Genomic DNA, 5,000 nt, shown 5'->3' with positions numbered 1-5,000 from the left:
GCGAAGGAAATCGGGAATAAATCACGCGCAAAGCAGCAATTGAGCCATAGAAAAGAACGGCACCAAAAACCCTGTATTCCTGAAAGAAATCTTATGTATATCCAAAAAATTAAGATCGATTTTGAGACGACAAGAAGGCTTTATAATGACAGCGTTGGGAGAAAATCTAGCGGCGCTTGCTTGATAATTATTCATGCCACAACCGCGAATGTCACGCCAGGCGAGTCAAGGCCGCATGACAATCCCGCATTTCATCTGAAAAGAAAAATAAATCGTTGTTCTCAAATGCCTCGCCTGTAACTGAACCAATTGTTCATTTGTTCTTCGGAAATTATTGCCAGTCGGGTGTTACGTCCTGTTGGAAATCAACGACGGGTTTTTCTTTGATCGAGCTCTGTCACGAGCCCTTGTAAACAAATTCAAAGGTCAACAGGGTCACATGTCCTTTTTGGCGGGGAATATTGCGAATCGCACTGGTGACATTGTTTTCGTAAAAAAGGCAGATCCAGCATCCAAATGTAGTACAATTTAAGGGAATCTGCTTCGCTCCAACCGCCATTATGTTGGAATATTTCGGGTTAAGTGTTAGGTGTCAGGTCTTAGTTTTCCGGATAACCCACTACAAATCCGGAAAACTAAGACCCGGAAAACTAAGACCTAAGACCCGGAAAACTAAGACCCGGAAACCTAAGACCTAAGACCCGGAAAACTAAGACCCGGAAACCTAAGACCCGGAAAACTAAGACCCCTTTCATTTTAGTTCTCGAAGCAATCCCTGGGCCGTTTAAAAAGGCGCAAAAATATAATAAACAAATGCGAAGGAAATCGGGAATAAATCACGGGCAAAGCAGCAAATGAGCCATAGAAAAGAACGGCACCAAAAAACCCTGTATTCCTGAAAGAAATATTGTGTATATCCAAAAAATTACGTTCGATTTTGAGACGACAAGAAGGCTTTATAATGAAAGCGTTGGGAGAAAAATCTAGCGGCGCTTGATAATAATTCACGCCGCAACCGCGAATGTCACGCCAGGCGAGTCAAGGCCGCATGACAATCCCGCATTTCATCAGAAAGGAAAAAGAAATCGTTGTTCTAAAATGCCTCGTCTGTAACTGAACCAATTGTTCATTTGTTTTTCGGAAATTATTGGCAGTCGGGTGTTACGCCCTGTTGGAAATCAACGACGGGTTTTTCTTTGATCAACCTCTCTGTCACGAGCCCTCGTAAACAAATTCAAAGGTCAACAGAATGGGACTGAGAAGGGTGGGAAGCAGGAGGCTCTCACTTGGGGTCTGTGTATTGAATTAGAAGGTAACAAAGGTAATAATGTAAAGCGTATTTGATTGAACGATCAAAGCCTTATTCGGTTCTATGATAAAGTCGAACCTAGCATAAACAAATTTTGCTGAGGTTATTCAAAAATTGAAAACATTATCTATAAAATCATGGGTGTCAGTTAGGCCTTGTCCCGAAGGAATGGTACACGGTATACAGATCTCTGTAAGAATCACATGGCAATGTTATGGCGGGTTTTAAAACATTGAGAACCCTTAATTTACTACATATCAATTTGCTTATGGAACGAAATACAAATATTTTTAGATTTTCAAAACAGAACAAACGTGCTCGGACTTACTAACAAAGGCCCCCGAGTTCCAAGATCAAAGAAAAACCCGTCGTTGATTTCCAACAGGGCGTAACACCCGACTGGCAATAATTTCCGAAGAACAAATGAACAATTGGTTCAGTTACAGGCGAGGCATTTGAGAACAACGATTTATTTTTCTTTTCAGATGAAATGCGGGATTATCATGCGGCCTTGACTCGCCTGGCGTGACATTCGCGGTTGTGGCATGAATAATTATCAAGCAAGCGCCGCTAGATTTTCTCCCAACGCTGTCATTATAAAGCCTTCTTGTCGTCTCAAAATCGATCTTAATTTTTTGGATATACATAAGATTTCTTTCAGGAATACAGGGTTTTTTGGTGCCGTTCTTTTCTATGGCTCAATTGCTGCTTTGCGCGTGATTTATTCCCGATTTCCTTCGCATTTATTTATTATATTTTTGCGCCTTTTTAAACGGCCCAGGGATTGCTTTGAGAACTAAAATGAAAGGGGTCTTAGTTTTCCGGGTCTTAGTTTTCCGGGTCTTAGGTCTTAGGTTTCCGGGTCTTAGTTTTCCGGGTCTTAGGTCTTAGTTTTCCGGGTCTTAGTTTTCCGGGTCTTAGGTCTTAGGTCTTAGGTCTTAGGTCTTAGTTTTCCGGACACCCCAATAGGGAAACCTCCTTTGGCATTCCCATTATTGGAATTGGTCAAGTTCCTTTCCTAGGTCCCTAATTATAATAAATTGAATTTTATAAAAATATAATAATAATAATAATAACAATAATACTAAGGCGGGATGGGAGTAGACTGCAACTGCTTTCCCAAGCGCTTAGCCGAGATAGCCGAGAATCTCTCAGAAAAGAATGAGGAACCGTATCACACGACTATTACATGGATTAGAACATTGCTTTCTTTTGAGATTTCTTTTGACACACATGCGTAAGAGGTTCCAGGACACCCTTCCACAAAATCCCACAAGGGGATTTCATTGATGACTGCCGCTTAAACGCTATTAGTACTTTAGGATCTTTTTAATATTCTTGGTTTTCACCTTTAATCGAAATGAATATTTCTCTTACAGAATGTATATATTGTATTTTATTTTATATTTTTTTTAAATAGCTTTTTTAATGTAGATAGATTAGGGTATTTTTACTATTGTTCTTCTTAATGTCACTGTTCCCTGGTATCAACATAGTTAGCTTTTAACGCATAACGTAAGGCACAATAGAACGAGACAACAGATGTATTGGCGTTTTTTGAGGGGAACACTGCCTTGTGACTGGTTAGCCTATGCGACTTCCGGATTGCGTGATATAGAACAACCTCACTTATCTCCCCAGCACTACAAGCTGATTGGTAAACAGCACGTGCTGGATCGGACAAGAGTATTGGTAGCGAGCAATGTACAAAGGCAAACGAGCCAACAAGCTTGGGGGAAGTCGCTGCGCAGACTTAACCGCACCTCGCAGGAGTGACCCAATTTTAATGAAGGCAAGGCAATAAAAGCAACCCATCTCCAAAGGGAGGGAGGGAGGGGAAAAAACTTTAACAAATGCCAACAGCTAGTTGGTTTACTATAGAAGACAAACTGCCAAGTGAACCTTGGATGGCTAACTGAGGCTTTTATAGCTAGACTCTGCCTATTAAAGTAGCCAGTTGTACAGCTTCTTCTATGAGCAGGTAGGTATTACACGTGCTCTTTAACAGTTATGAATGAGGCCTTGACAGATTTGGCCAATGCAGGTGTACGTTATAAACTGATATCTAGGAACAAAGTCACTATGTCCTCATTTTATTTACAACAAAACCATTGATTTTATGACCTTGAACGACCGACTACAGAGAACACGAAGATAACTAACGCGACATGAATAGCCCCTTTTAGTATGGTCACGTTCCATTAACCATATTTTACTGATGGGGCAGTAAAATCTCATTTAAATTTGTAAATCTGAAGGATTGTTTTGATGTATCTGCATTTCTAATTGAATAAAAAGGAATTATCATAATGATAATGATAATAATAATAATAATAATAATAATAATAATAATAATAATAATAATAGGATAGTATGTGCACTCTCATTGATCAATAGTTGTGTTTAGCTGAGAGTATGTAAACACGGCTATGAAATCACACGAATTTTCAGATTGCTTTATATGTGTTGTCAGTTTTCATTGGCTGGTAGGAAATATGAGCGTGTATCAAGAAAATCTGTTACAATCAAAAAGTAAAAAAAAAAAACCAGCATTTCCCTTCATCTGTCTTACTCTTTTGAGAGATATTTTATCTAAGCAATAGAGGACTTTTTTCCATGTTTATATAGCTTAATCTAAACACTCAGGGAGTTGGGGGAATTCTTGACAGTTATGTAAACCCAAGACACAATCAAGGGTTTGCATAACTGTCTTGAATTCTCCCAACTCCCCCTCATGTTTAGATGAGGCTAATTAAACAGGGAAAAAGTCCTCTGTTGCTTAAGGATGGTGCCTACTATTGTTATTGCGCATATGTTCTGTGCATCTCGAGATACTCGGATTTGCTATGGGTGATGCTTACTAACACAGGGATATTTTTGCATGGTTTAAAACTATCCAGAGAAAGTAGATCTCAGTAAGTACTCTTGGTATCCAAAAAGAAAATTGGGGGTAACCATGCATTTTTGAGAGATAATTAAGCTTCAACTTGAGAAAGAACGCCATACATTGCTTTGTATATTTAAAGCTTTTTACAAATATTATTCATGAATTATCTTTGAAAAATGTGTGGTTACCCCTAATTTTCTTTTTGGATTTAAATAACACTTGTTAAGATCTACCTTTCCTGCATACCGTAATCACACACCGGGGCAAAAATATCTTTAATTAGTAGGAACCATCCTTAATTATTGCACTTTCTAAAGAATGTCTAACTTTCATACTTTTTAATGTAAATATCAATGAGCATTCATGGAAGGAAAGTATGGCGAAAATGGGTTAAGACCATTAATTTTTATTCTGGGTCATTCTCCATGCAAAAACATGCAGCTATACTTTTTCTTTGTTTTGTAGGCAAGTGTTAGGGTTAGGTTGTTTCAACTTTTTTTTCTCTTTTGTTTCCTTTATGTTACATCAAAAGATCCACAAGTTTCAAAGGCTATTACACCAAGGATGGGCCTTTCATTCGTCCCACTACCTTCCCTATCAACATGACTTTGGTTTAAAGAAGCTGTTTACAGTCAAATTCAACATTTGTTTAAAGTTTTAGATAATGTTATCCTTTGAAATTCGCAATAAGCAAATTTGATGTAACATTACGTCTAGCATGTGTTTTCTTATACAGTACTTAATTAGCACCAGTCTGAGAGCATGTACTTGTTTCGTTGGAGTTTCCTTTGCAGACTACTCGCT

At 38.5% G+C, this 5,000-nt stretch overlaps 1 protein-coding gene across 1 annotated transcript in view; it reads right to left on the bottom strand.

Moving 5' to 3' along the window:
• The window catches only part of LOC138012796 (ataxin-7-like protein 3), a 21,783-nt gene that overhangs the window by 16,466 nt on the left and 317 nt on the right, over positions 1-5,000 (bottom strand). The gene's annotated exons all lie outside the window — the stretch shown is intronic.

This window comes from Montipora foliosa, chromosome 8 (genome assembly GCF_036669935.1).
Source record: "Montipora foliosa isolate CH-2021 chromosome 8, ASM3666993v2, whole genome shotgun sequence".
NCBI lineage: Eukaryota > Metazoa > Cnidaria > Anthozoa > Scleractinia > Acroporidae > Montipora > Montipora foliosa.
This window is presented reverse-complemented; position numbering and strand designations above follow the sequence as displayed.